We start from the raw sequence: 14,432 nt of genomic DNA, 5'->3' as shown, positions 1-14,432 counted from the left end.
GCTTGTAAGGTGGGCCCCTTGGCTGATGTCTGTGAATTTAGATTTCAGGAAGATTCCAACCATTCCTTGATAAGAATGGTTCACTGTGCCTAAAGTGTTTATATAAACAATGCAGTTAATACTGTATACCGGCTTTACTTCTAGAAATATGGAATTTTGGTATGTGCTAGGCAGAGGGTGGCCATGTGACCAGGACTCCTTAGAGAAATGGCTGATTACAGGTCTGGGGCAGAAAGTACATCAGATGAGCCAGAAGCATGTCATCACACCAGAAAGCAAGAAAACTGTCAAAAAACTACTAGGACTATGTCAAAAGAACTCAGGAACTACCTTGAAGAGGCTCCCACTGGCCAAAGTTGAGCAATTTGGGCATCAATAAGTGTAAAAACTGCAATAAATTGGAATACATCAAACATGTTTAAATCCACAAGTTTATAAAGAAAACTAAAGCAAACTCACTCAATGGCCACCTTTGGAGGTAATGGAGGGACTAAATACAGTAATTGTTTTAAAAGCTAATGAATGACAGGAAGGAAAATTTATCCTATCTTTTCTATACTAATAACATAACAAGATGACCAACTATTTAATGAGAAGAAATATCTCTTTATAGAGGCATTCTGCTAATAAACAAAAAAGAATGACAAACTATCACCATTTTGCAACTTCTAACAAATCACGAGATCTTTTAGGCAATGATCATTAATGGCTGCTAACATTACAAAGACAGATGTTATAAGGGACAGCAGAGGGAACCTGTAGATTGAGGCCAATTATAATGTATGGACCTAATTTAAATACTGATTTGAACAAATAAATGTAAAAATATTATAAGACAATCAGAGAAACTGAAACCTTGACTGATATTCAATAACATTAAGGGATTGTTATTTTTTAGTTGGATAATGTTACTGAGGTTTGAAAGAGTTATATGCTGGAGATACATAACGAGTGTCTGCAGGTAGAACAGTACAACATCTCAGAGGGGAGAGGAAGTGAGGGTGTAGATGAAACAAGATTGGCCGTTTGCTGATAACCATTGAGGCGGGGTGATGGGACACACGGGGTTCACTGCACTTATCAGTCTACTTTTGTATATGTTTGAAACACCCTACAATATAAGTCTTTTGTTTGTTCTTAAGAAACACTGTTTCATACTCACAGGACTGGGGAAACTTTTAAACAGTGTGTCAACACCCAAGATTGGAGAACTCTTACCCTGTTGGTGGAAGAGTAAACCAGCATTATCACTTTTAAGAATGATTTGGCAAAACAGTAAAGCTGAGGATGCACATACCATACAAACAATTGCACTTTCAAGTTCCTTCCCCGGAGAATTCTTGTACATATATACACACAAGAAAACATGTACAAGAATGACTATGGAAGACTTTATAAGTAAAAAATTTAAAACAACCTATGAGTTCATGAAGAAAAAGATGGATAAATCATGGAATATTCCAAGAAGGACTACTATATGGCAGCAAAAGTAAATGAGCAAGAGCTACATGTCAACATGGATACACCTCACAAACACAATTTTAAATGAAAAAAGCAATCTGAAGAATATATAATTTATGACATCAATATATTGAGTTTTAAAGTATGCCTGAGAACAAAACACCAAATGCAGGATTGTGGTTACCTTTGGGAGGGAGGGATGAGGATGTGACAGGTAAAGGTACACAGAGGGCTTCTAAACATGTTTATTTTTTTAACTGGGTGTGGTTATAGAAGTGTTCCTTATACTGTTCAGAAATATTTTATAATATTTTTTAAAATCCTAGAAAGAAAAACATTGAGAAACAAGATTATGGATGACTTTTAAATTTTTTTCTATATTATATAAGTTTATTATTGTGAATAATGAATGCTTTTTATTTTCATAATAATCAAATATTTTTTGTTTGGTAATTCAGATTTTTCCTTCAGAATCTTCAAATTGAAAATAATGTTCCAATAATTATATAACAATGGACCTAAATCTAACCCTTCATATAAGAGTTGACAATAATGATGGCAGCTGTTAATGTACTGGCAGCTAAAATAAAGATATACTGTAATTTTCAAGCAGTTTATAACCGTGAATCACAGTATCAATAAGAAAACAAAATTACAGTAATTGTAGGTGTCAAGTTTTGACCCACTGCAAATCAAAAAATGAGTAAGCATCACTATAACTGCTGTAACCACATATCCCACGTTCATTTAGTCTTCACAGAAAGAATAACCTGCATAAGGAATAGCTGGTATAGCAGGTCTCATTGTTTTACTATATGCCATTAATCTGTTTACCACTAGGGGGGCCCAAATAGCACAGGAAAACCTTCAAGTTCAAAATACAGATATCAAACCTAAGTAGGAGAAATATATTTTCCTGATGTGTTGGTGAGAATACTTAGATACATGCAAATCAAATGTATAAAACTACCATGATAATCTCTCTTCTCTCGGGTCTTTGGCCTTCTTCTCCAGTGGTTTCTTCCCTTTAGCTTCAAATCTTTAAAAACAAACAAACAGGCCGGGCGCGGTGGCTCATGCCTGTAATCCTAGCACTATGGGAGGCCGAGGCGGGTGGATTGCTCAAGGTCAGGAGGTCGAGACCAGCCTGAGCAAGAGCGAGACCCCGTCTCTACTAAAAATAGAAAGAAATTATCTGGCCAACTAAAAATATAAAAATTAGCCGGGCATGGTGGCGCATGCCTGTAGTCCCAGCTACTCGGGAGGCTGAGGCAGTAGGATCGCTTAAGCCCAGGAGTTTGAGGTTGCTGTGAGCGAGGCTGATGCCATGGCACTCACTCTAGCCAGGGCAACAAAGTCACACTCTGTCTCAAAACAAACAAACAAACAAACAAACAAACAACAACCCAAAACTCTCCTATGTTGTTTCTTTGGTCTTACTTTCGTCATTTCTTGGTCTTTTTTTTTTTTCAAATGCGGTGGTGTGATCATATAGCTCAGTGCAGCATCTAAATCTTGGCTCAAGCAATCCTCCTGCATCAGCCTCCCAAGTAGCTGGGACTATAGGTGCACACCACCATGCCTGACTAATTTTTATTATTTATTGTAGAGATGGAATCTCGCTATGTTGTCCAGGCTGGTCTTGAACTCCTGGCCTCAAACAATCCTCCTGCCTTGGCTTCCCAAAGTGCTGGGATTACAGGGATGAGCCACTGCACTTGGCTGCTTCCCATTTATCCTTCAACCCACTTTTACCTCCTATGGCTTCTACTCCAACCATTTTGCAATAAAAGTTTTCACTATGGAAACCAATGACTTTCTAATAGCCAAATCCAAAAGTTAGTTTTCAGTTCTTGTTTTACTGCCATTTGAAACTGTTTATCAATCCCTCTTTCCTGAAAAATTCTACTTTTTTAACTCTGTGGGATCATCAAATTGCAATTCTTTTGTGCTTAAAAGACATGTTTATTAATTTATTTGTTCAATCACTCATATAACAAATACTCAACACGAGGCATTATGCTAGGTACTGAGAATTCAAAACAATAATAAGGAGCTTATAGTCTGAAAGGAGAAACAAAGGGACAATTATAAAAAGTGATATGAGCTATTGCAGAATTCAAAGCAGAGGTGTCCCTAGAGGGAAGAAGTCGGGGACAACTCAATGAATGTGGGACTGCCGTTATCTGCATTTTTCATAGGCTTTTTTTTAGGACTATAGTGAATCACAAAATTTTGAAACCAAATTTTAATAATGTTAAAGAAAAAAGTAGTACAATACAGCCCCCAAGTCAATCCCACTCCCCATCCCAACAGAGAGCCCATGAAAGCTGCCCTAGCTGCCTTACCCAAGAAACAGGCCTGCTATAGGTAGTCTTCAAAATGCTTACAAAGCATGAAAGATACTCACTGCTTCTGTGTCCTAACATTTTATCCTAAATGTCCTGCAATCTGACTTTCATTTCCTATCTCTATTAAAACAATAATGAAGTCCAAATTGCCAAACAAGAACTCACAGTAAGTACTTCACCCCTCTAATTGTGAAACTCTTTCCTTAGTTTCTAGAATGCTACTCTTTCCTAACTGGTTCTTCTACCTCTTTTCTTGAGGTCTTTTCATTCCACACATCTCTAGAGAGTTTCATCTAATCCCATTCATTTAACTACCGTATACCCAATTGGGTTTTACAAATCTGTCTGAACCAACCTCTCTCCTGAACATCCAACCTGTATTTCTAGCATCACAGTAGAATCAAAGGCAAGATTCAAAGCCCTCCTTCCCCTTTAGGCAGGAGAAGATGGTGAAACATAAAGGGGAGATACAAGCCATCTTGAGAGTTTGGAGGATCTCCCAGGACAAGAGATGTCTGCAATGAATTAAAGTTCTATAAAGCACAAAGTTATTATACATAACAGTTGTTTCATTATGCCTTCACTTAATTTGTCGAAATAAATACCCCTATAAGTGTGGGACTCTCCCGCTAAAAAACATCAACTAGAAAATAACACTGTTAATTCAACAAAGAGTAATTTTTTTTTTTAAAAAAAAAAGTCTTTATACCAAAGGCTGCTGCTACTAAATACTCCAATTTGTGAGTGGTGAGTGGAGGAATGTTGAGTGGTGAGGGCAGGAGGAGACAAAATATTTCTTATAGCAAAATTACATAGAAGAGTTAAGTTACGGACAACAGATGAATTTCAATGATTCTAGGATATGTTTTAGATGAACTCAGAGGGTTAAAGCTCATTAAGATACCAGATGAAACCTGCAAGTACCTATCCATTACCACAGTTAATAATTACACAATTTCTCAATCTGCAGAAGGCCACTTCAGTCAGAAAGACCAATACAACCGTAATGCTTTATCTTTAGAGTGGTCAGAGTCTGATGAATGGGTCAAAGATTTGTAAAACAGGATGAACTGTATCAGCAGGTTTTGTCTTTGCAGAACACTGCAACCAAAAAATGCTTATTACAAAATATAAGTCATTAAAAGAGAGTGCTTTCTCCATCTTACTCCATCAACCGAAAAAACTCACTGCTATATTACCTTTTCATGTCTATTTTACCAAAAACACTAGGAAATCATAAAGTTTCTCAATAGCATTAAAGGACAAAACAAAGAGGCAGCATGAAATCATGTGTTTGGGAACAAGACAGATGTGGGTTCAAATCCCTACTCTACAACTTACAAGAAATGCAAACCTGAAATTGTTGAAGCTAGGTGATAGTTACATGTGGTTCATTACCCCCCTTTTTTTCTTTTTTTCCTTTTCTTTTTGAGAGACAAGGTCTCTCTCTCTGTTTTCCAGGTTGGAGTGCAGAAGCCTGATCACAGCTCACTGTAACCTCAAACTCCTGGGCTCAAGCAATCCTCCTGCCTCAGTCTCCCAAGTAGCTAGGACTACAGATGCAAGCCACCATACCTGACTAATTTAAAACAATTTTTTTTTTTTTTGGTAGAAACAGGGATCTTGCTATGTTGCCCAGGCTGGTATTGAACTCCTGGCCTAAGCAATCCTCCCACCTTGTCCTCCCAAAGTGCTGGAATAATAGGCATGAGCCACCGTGTCCAGTCAGTTTTTAAATATGTCCACAAATTCTTTGATATTTCTCCTTTCAAGAGGTAGGACTCAATTCCTCTACCCTTAAATGTGGGCTAGAGTAATGAATAGAATATGATAAAAGTGGCAGTGTTTGACTTCCAAGACTTTGTCATAAAAGCCACTGGACCTTCTTCTTTGCTCTTACTCTTAAATCGTTCGCTCTGAGGGAGGCCAGGTACCACGTCATAAGGCACTCAAGCAGCCCTACGGACGGGTTCACTGAGTTCTCCTGCCAATAGCCAGGAAAGAGCTGAAGCCTCTGGCCAACAGAAGCCTCTGGCCAACAGAGAATTGCTTTAAAAAGCAATTCTCAAGTCCAGCCAAGCTTTCAGATGACTGAACTCTGGCTAATCTTGACTGCAACCTCATGGGAGACCCTGAACCAGAATTACCAGCTAAGCTCCTCCTGAGTTCATCACACAGTAACAATAAAGTAATAAATATGTGTCAATTTAAGCCACTAAGTATCAGGGAATTTGTTATGCAGCAAAAGGTGATACAGAAGTTTTATAGTTTTTGCTTTTACATTTTAGGTAGATGATCCATTGCAAATTAGTTCCTGTGTACGGAGTGAGTTGGGGTGGTCATTTGTTGTTTTCCACAGAGATACTGAGTTAGAGACACTTTTCCCTTTCTTTCTCCTGCTGGATTGAATTGGCGCTTGGGTGGAAAAATGTGTAAAGTCTATTTTTGAGCTCTATATTGTGTTTCACTGATCTATACATACATATATATATATATTCATAATTATGCCAAGACTATACTATCTTGATAACTATAGCATACCTTTACGGAGGAAATAAAAGGTCTCCAACTTCGTCCTTTTTCAAAATTATTTTTGCTATTCTTTTGCATTATTTTTGCTAGTCTTTTGCATTTCAATAAGCTTATAGAATCAACTTGTCCATTTCTTCAAAGCCTACTAGTATGTTAATGAAGACTGTACTGACTCTACAGATAAAGCTAGAGAGAATTCCAACTTAATAGTGCTGAGTTTTCTGATCCTTGAATATGGTATATCACCATTTCTCTAGGTTTTTTTTAAAGTTACATTAGCAATGTTTTACAATTTTCAGTGTTGAGAGCATATCCTTAGATTTATTCACAGGCATTTGGTACTCTTTATGCTATTAGAAATGATAGTTTTTATTTCAGTTTTCAAATTTTTCATTGCTAGTACACAGAACTACAAATGATTTTTATATATTGACTGATAAATTCACTTATTAGAATTTATTTTTGTAAATTCTGTAGAGTTTTCTATGTACACAATCATGTCATATGCAAATAACAATTGTACTTCTTTCTTTTCCTGTTTTTATGCCTTTTTCTTGACTTACCATACTCTCTAGGACCACTGTTTCAATGTTGAATAGAAGTGGTGAAATTGAAGCATATACTCCTATTATTTTTTTAAATATCTGTAGGATCCACAGCCAGAGTTGACAAATACTTTCCCTAAAGGGCAAGACTGTAAGTATTTTAGGCTTTGCAGGCCATACGATCTGTCACAACTACCCTTTGCGGCTGATATAGCAGGAAAGCCACAGGCAATATAGAAACAATGAGCACAGGCATATTCCAATAAAACTTTACTTGTAACCACCAAAATATGAATTTCCTATTATTTTCACATGCTACAAACTATTAGTCTTCTTTTGATTCTTTTTGAACCACTGTGACTTAACAATGCAAAGATCATGCCATGTAGGAACAGATGATGGGCTGGATTTGACCTACAGGCAGAAGTTTGCTTACTGTTTTAGATCATTGATATGACTGACACTTCTTCTTTTCTAACATCAGCATTTAATGTACAAGTATCCCTCTAAACACTATTTGAACTGCATTATTTGTATCATTTCTGCTCTGTACTATTTTTTACCCATTGCTATAGCATTTTCAATTTTCATCTTTAACTTATCTTCAAATAGTACCATATCACTTCCTAGTGGTATAATACTATACCTAGTCTAAGAACCTTACAACAGCATTCTTCCATTTACCTCCTACCATTCTTTTTGCTATTTTTTTATCATGTATTTTACTTTTATATGTTATAAATCACAAATATACTGTTTAACTATTTTGTTTTATATAATTAATTATCCTTTAAAGAGATCAAAAATGAGGAACCTACATAATTACCATTTCTGGCTCTATGTATATATTCAACTTTCCTTCTGGTATAATTTTCCTTTTGTCTGAAGAACTTTCTGTAATATTTTTTACAGTTCAGATCTGTTGGCAAAAAACTCTCTAATCTTCATTAGTCTGCAAAAATTCTTTATTTTTTAAAGATATTTTTACTGAGTATTCAAGATTGACAGTTTTTATTTTTCTTTCAGTACTTTGAAGAAATTACTCCATTATCTTCTGGATGGCATAGTTTGTAATCTTAATGTCTCGGTCAGTTAGGGCGGCTCTAACAAAATACCACAGACTGGGTGGCGTATACACAACAGAAACTTGTTTCTCACAGTTTCAGAGGCTGGAAGTCTGAGATCAGGATGCCTACATGGTCAGATTCTGATCAGAGCCTTCTCCCAGGCTGTAGACTTCTCCTTGTAACCTCACCTGGTAGAACGAGTACAAGAAAGCTTTCTGGGGACTCTTTTATAAGGGCACTAATACCATTCATGAAGGCTCTACTCTCATGACCTAATCACCTCCCAAAGGTCCCACCTCCTAATATTCTGTCTAGAGATCAGTGACAAACTCTATATAAAGCAATGTAGTTAAGAAAGACAACTCTGGGATCAGAACTCAGTGCTAATATTGGCTCCACCATTACCAACTATGTCACCCTGGGCCAGTTAACCTCTACAAAAACAGCATCTATTTCATAGGATTTGGGGACCATTGATCCACAAATACATGAGTGCTCATTATTCAGGATAGAACAATGAATGAGATTAATGAAGATAAATCATGGAAAAAACTTATATCTGTCACCCAGTAAGAGTGAAAGTATTCTCTCAGATATTAGATGCTAGAATTCTATGTGTCCACTTAATACAGAAATATAGTCTTTAATAACAACAAATACTTTATTATGGATAAGAATAGATTTTTGATTGTAGTTAGGTTAACTTACTTCACTTTTGCTAAGGACCACATTTTGTAAGTAGGCCATCTTCACTTTCTCTCTTTAATAATTTCTTATCAGTCTTCATTAAGCCCTTGTGTCATAATACCATTTATTGGGGGGGAGGGAAAGCACCTAAAATACAATCCTTCCAAATAACCAGGCAAACAAACACAAATGACATCATTTCTGTCATCATTATATCACAACTATAAAGTACTGATGAGTTCAAGGAAAAAGAAGAAACAAAACAAGTAAACACCTAGAGGGGAAAAAAAGATTTGCAACTCATGTATCTAAATAGAATCTAGTATCCAGACTATATAAAGAACTCTTACAATTCCACAACAAAAAGACAAGCAACAAACTGTAAATGGACAAAGGATTTGAATAGATATTTCTCCAAAGAAGATATAAAAATGGCCAACAGGTACATGAAAAGAGGCTCAATGTCATTAGTCATTGGGGAAATGTAAATCAAAGTGACATACTACTTTACACCCACTAGAATGGCTATAATAAAAATTTTTAAATGGAAAAGCTATAATAAAAATTTTTAAATGGAAAATCACAAGTGTGGGCAAAAATGTGGAAAAGGTAGAACAGAAAACTAGAAACTAGTACATTACTGACAGAAATATAAAATGGGGTCAGGCACTGTGGCTCACACCTGTAATTCTAGCACTTTGGGAGGTGAGGCAGGAGGATTGCTTAAGGCCTGGAGTTTGAGACCAACCTGCGCAAGAACAAACCCTGTCTTCTCTACTAAAAATAGAAAGATTAGCCAGGTGCAGTGGCATGCACCTATATTCCCAGCTACCTGGGAGGCTGAGGCAGGAGGATCAAGTGAGCCCAGGAATTTGAGGTTGCAGTGAATTATCATGACACCATTGCACTCTAGCCCAGGCAACAGAGTGAGACCCTGTCTCAAAAAAAAAAGAAAGAAAGAAAGAAAGAAAGAGAAGAAGAAAAGAAAAGAAAACAGAAGAAAAAAGAGAAAAGAAAACAAAAGAAAAAAAGAAACATAAAATGTTACAGTCACTGTGGAAAACATTTTGGCAGTTTCTCAACAAGTTAAACACAGACCCACATGACCCAGAAATTCCACTACTAGGTAAATACTCAAAAGAATTGAAAAAGGAAATGTTCAAACAAAAATTTGTACACAATGTTCACAACAGCACTACTTACAACAGCCCAAAATGTGGAAACAACCCAAAAGTTCAACTGATGAATGAACAAAATGTGGTATATCCATACAATTCAGACATAAAAAAAGAATGAAATACTGACTCATTCTACACCATAGATGACCCACAAAAACAACATGGTTCCTATTCCAGCAGCTATAGAAAAAACAATTATGGTAAGTGAAAATATGTGACAAAAGGCCACATATTGCATGATTCCATTTATGTGACATAGCCACAATGGGCAAATGCACAGAAACAAGAAAGCAGATGTGTGGTTGCCAGGGGTTGGAAGAGAGTATTGGGCAGTGATTGCTTAATGGGTATGGGATTTCTTTCTGGTGTGATGAAAAACTTCTGAAACTAGAAAGTGGAGGTGGTCACCCAACACTGTGAATGTACTTAATGCCACTAAACTGTATCCTGTAAAATGGTAAATTTTATACATATTTTATCACAATTTTAAAAAGCAGACAAATGCTTAAACAAACAAAAACAAACTAGATATAGGTTCTGGATAAAGATGAAAGATTGAACACATATATTTAATTTCATTTCTTCCCAACAAAACTGTGTTAAAATGATAATGAGGTATTTTTAGGGCATAAACAAAAGTTTGAAAGCTGGAAAGCAAGTGGACGAATGGTAACTGACTTAGTAGATCCAAGAAACTAGCAATGTGGAAAGCCAAAACTAACCTGACTTAGTCCATAGAATTCTCAAAAGACTCAGGAATTGGTAACATATGGTAGCTCTAGAAACAGGGGTGAAGGGAGCACTAAATAAAAAGATAGATTTAAAGTTCTTTAAGAAACTGTTCAATCTTTCAATACCTTCCTAAATTCCATGTGGTTAGGCTACTATGTCTCTCCCACAAAGGCAAAATTCTAGAGAATTATTCTCTGAAGAGGATTTCAGAACAGAGGGACAAAAAGCACGTCAGTGGGGGAGGCTTAATGAAAACAGAGGGATTAAGTAAACACATACACGCTGAAATCCTCACTTTCCTGCCTCCCTCACTCAACTCCCAGAGGACTCACATATAGGCTTTCTTCCACCAGAAAGGAAATTAAAAGATCCTTCTCCTCTTTTCATAAAAGGGAAAAGAAATCAGAAGCTGACATGAAGGGCTCCCCAGTAAATGGCACAGCCAGATCACCCTATAGTAAACTCAAAGTCAACAAGTACCAGTGATGTACCAAGAGCTTCCAATCAACTTTTAGAGCTATACCTGCAGACAGCCAAGGATAACCACTTATCTGAGGAAAGCCTCTACCACAAAAAAAACAGAAAACAAAAGAAAAAAACAGAAAAGGGAGGCGGGGAAGGAACCTGCAGGAAACACAGACAATGTGGGAAGAAGAAAACTTAAAATTTAAAAGGAGTCTTACATCTTAGCATTAGTGTCCATGGAGAGATGGGAGTAGATAGGAGACTTTTTCAAAGAGCACTTGGAAATTAAGAAATTCCAAGGCCCTTAAGAAAATTTATCAGAAAGACCAAAGAATCAAATAGGTGGTGGCAATACGAAAAATTGGAGATTCAGTCAAGATAATTCAGCATCTGTACAATGGGGGCTCTAGAGGAGAAAACAGAGCAGAAAATTCATGAAATAATTCAAGAATATGTCCCAGAACTAAATGATGTAAGTTTCCCATTGAAAACACAGTGCACAGCATAATGGATTAAAATGTAGTACATCCATATTAAAGCATATCATTTTGAAATTTCAAAACTGTGTAAATGAAGAGAAGATCCTTCAAGCTTCTAGAGGAAACAGGAAATAGGTTGTAGCAGGTGAAGCATCAGAACAATATTGAACTTTCAACAGCCACAGTGTAAGCTAGAAGATAATGAAGCAAAATCATCAAGATTATGAAGAAAAATGAGTCCCACTCAGAATGTTATATACAGCAAAATTACTAATTAAGGGTAAGAGGAAAATAAAAGTGGATCAAAATATGCAAGGTATCAAGTATTTGCCTCCCATGAAAGAGGAATACATAGGACGGAGGAAACAAATAGAAGAGCCAGCACAGGAGAAAAGAAGAAACAATTCCCAGAATGACAGCTGGGCACTATGAGAAAAGAGAAGCTACTCCAGATTGGAGTACTTTGCTCTGGAAGGGACTTCTTCAAGATATTAAAACTGACAGAATAAGTGATGTGAAACAAAATTGGAGATTTGGACAAATGGTAGAAAGTTTTGGGTTGAGTTAGTGAAAAGGACACAGAAAACTACACAAATTATGTCCTAAACTGAAAATTCAAGTAATATCAATTCAAACATGTTACTTGAAAAACCACAGGTAAATCCCAAACACTGTGCGTTGAGAGTGGTTACCTATCAGAAGAGGAAACGATGGTGGGGGCTGAGAATTACTGTTTGTTTTAACAATCCCTGACAACCACTTGACTCATTAAATTGTACTACTTCGGGGGAAAAAATAAAGATAAAAAATGTGAAAGATGGAAAATAAGGTACAGAAAATTTCCCAAGGACATAAAACCCAACTTGGCAACTAGACCTGACCTCTGGAAACTAAGTCTAACAAAATTGTCCTGCTAAATAAAAAACAACAAAAATGAATTAGCTTGAGGGAAAAAGAAGAGAGGGAAAGAAGCAACATTATTTTCATGGCATTCTAACTCTTGCCAAGTGCATAACAAGCCGAAATCCTTGAGTTTCTGTGCTTCTGTTTTCTTGTCTGTGAAGTGGGTATAATAACAATAGCATCTTTCTCGTAGGACTGTAATTAAACGAGATAATCTACGAAAGCACTTACAGCAATGCTGGCTATGAATAGTATAACACACTTCATACTTTATTGTGACTTTTTAAATAACTAAAACTGTTTTTTATATCAAATCATTCGATTGCCACAATGATCTTGAATAGCTTATTTGAGCACTTATTTTGTCTACCCAAACATTCAAGGCTTCTAACCCTCCTTTAAAAGAAAAAAATAGGGAGTGGGGAGGGACAAAAACAATCTATGATCCATATCCAAGAGAAATTAAAAAAAATTAATGAAAGTTATTTACAAAATTCCTATCATACCTAACTGACTGTACCTAAAAAACTGTTCAGGTCACCATGTCACCATGCTTTATCTTACATTTTTTAGTTCCATAATCAATCATTCACTCTCACTAAGCAGGTTAGTAATTAAAAGTGGAAACTACATACGAGCTATACATTAACTTAGTAATGCTGAGGCAAGCATTTTTCCATTTCACAATAGGTAAATGCACAGACTGTGTTCTCCAAGTTAAGTTATACTTTTTATAAAACTTGTGAAACATTTTTCCAAAGAGACAAAATTGTGAAATAAAGTTGAGATCCAGGGCAATAAATAAAGGCTAATTTAATCCATGAAGTACCTAAGAACTATGAAATGGAAAGAATAAACATAACCATGTTAGGTAACTTTCAACCACTTTTTTTGTGCTCCCCACAGCAAGCAAAAAAACAAAAACAACAAAATCAGCATGTATTTGAGATTAGAAATTGTATAGAACTTTGTTTTATTCACCTTTGTATACTGGTAAACACAACAGTATATGATACATTTCTTGCCTTCTATCAGGAACTTAAAATATTCAGTTAATGAATAATGAATAAGAATTTATAGTACTCTAGCCCGAGCAAGAGTGAGACCCCAACTCTACTAAAAATAGAAAAATTAGCCAGGCATCATGTCACCCACCGGTAGTCCCAGCTACTCAGGAGGTTGAGGCAAAAGAATTGCCTGAACCCAGGAGTTTGAGGTTGCAGTGAGCTATCATGACACCACTGCATTCTACCAGGGTCAACAGAGCAATACTCTGTCTCAAAAAAAAAAAAAAAAAAAATTTATAGCACTATTTGAACCATACTGTTTCTATGGGAAAACGTATTACGATTTCCAAATGAAGGAACATCTTCCTTTATTGTGGCAGCAAGACTAGAGTTTTAGGCCTAAGAACAATGAAGTATGTGCAGATATTTCATCTATCTAACAATTATTCCTCCTAGAAATCACATTTTGGTCACACAACACTCATACTGTTTCTAAGTATGTATAAATTATTAAGTTGGGTTTTCATAATAAAAAGTTTGACCTCCAAAACTTCCCTGACTTCTTTCCTTTTACCAATCTCTTAAATAGTGCTGGGATTATAGGCATGAGCCACTGTGCCCAGCCTGGGTTGATTTTTTATTTGTAGTTTCTATACTACTTCTAATTAGTACAGAAAATTATCAACTGTGCACTTAATACTATGGCCAAAAAAAGATAAAAAAAAAAAAAAAAGTATTAAAAGACTCAATATTCAGAGAAAAACCTTGATTAAAACCCAATTATTTCTTTTGCAACTATCTATACTTAGACATTCCCAAAATGAAGTAGATAAAGTTATCCAACACAATAACATGAATTATTTTAGGTACCAAAATTACTGAAAATTGTAAGTTATAATTATGGAATTTAGTAGACAATGTATTCAATGTCCATATGATAATGACCTTTGTATTTTAAAACCTGAGAAATTCACCTAAGAAAGAAGTCCCTTAATTTTATATTACTCTACAATTCAGTCTCTATA

At 35.9% G+C, this 14,432-nt stretch overlaps 1 protein-coding gene across 5 annotated transcripts in view; it reads right to left on the bottom strand.

Annotated features, from left to right (window-relative positions):
- SHLD2 (shieldin complex subunit 2) overlaps positions 1 to 14,432 on the bottom strand; it is a 77,847-nt gene that overhangs the window by 36,387 nt on the left and 27,028 nt on the right. The window contains exon 1 of one of the 5 annotated variants that reach the window (XM_069461055.1): positions 13,556 to 13,604. The exons of the other annotated variants lie outside the window; for them this stretch is intronic. The gene's annotated coding sequence lies outside the window, so the exon portion shown is untranslated. Of the gene's footprint in view, positions 1 to 13,555; positions 13,605 to 14,432 lie in introns of those variants that run through there. 5 annotated transcript variants of the gene reach the window in all.

Source organism: Eulemur rufifrons, chromosome 28 (assembly GCF_041146395.1).
Source record: "Eulemur rufifrons isolate Redbay chromosome 28, OSU_ERuf_1, whole genome shotgun sequence".
In the NCBI taxonomy this organism is placed as follows: domain Eukaryota; kingdom Metazoa; phylum Chordata; class Mammalia; order Primates; family Lemuridae; genus Eulemur; species Eulemur rufifrons.
The sequence above is the reverse complement of the archived record's forward strand: the minus strand, read 5'-3'. Positions and strand labels throughout refer to the sequence as shown.